Here is a 316-nt window from a genome sequence, read left to right as displayed (position 1 = left end):
CAGACATTTTAAAATATCCAAATTTGAGATAACAACGATAAATTATTTTTAATATTTATAATTTATGAACACAGTAAAATTTAAAAAACAAAAGCAAAAGCATGAGACATTGAGCTAGACAACATAATAGAAAAGACGAAAGGACGTTAAAGGACAGGTGAAGTAAAACAAAGAAAATACAAACAGTATTAACAGAAGCCTTTCTTTATGGGCAAACTTTGCCGGGAACCCAACTAGTATCTTTGTTGTATACTTACTTATAGTGACGACTCCAAACATGTTGCAGCTTTCCATAAACAATATGCATTCGGTATTT

At 30.4% G+C, this 316-nt stretch overlaps 1 protein-coding gene across 1 annotated transcript in view; it reads right to left on the bottom strand.

Annotated features, from left to right (window-relative positions):
* LOC107612856 (casein kinase 1-like protein 2) overlaps nt 116-316 on the bottom strand; it is a 4,982-nt gene continuing 4,781 nt past the window's right edge. Inside the window, exon 15 of the mRNA XM_016314617.2 lies at nt 116-316. The gene's annotated coding sequence lies outside the window, so the exon portion shown is untranslated.

This window comes from Arachis ipaensis, chromosome B08 (genome assembly GCF_000816755.2).
Source record: "Arachis ipaensis cultivar K30076 chromosome B08, Araip1.1, whole genome shotgun sequence".
Classification (NCBI taxonomy): Eukaryota; Viridiplantae; Streptophyta; class Magnoliopsida; order Fabales; family Fabaceae; genus Arachis; species Arachis ipaensis.
Note: the sequence above shows the minus strand (reverse complement) of the source record. Positions and strands in the feature narration are given on the sequence as shown.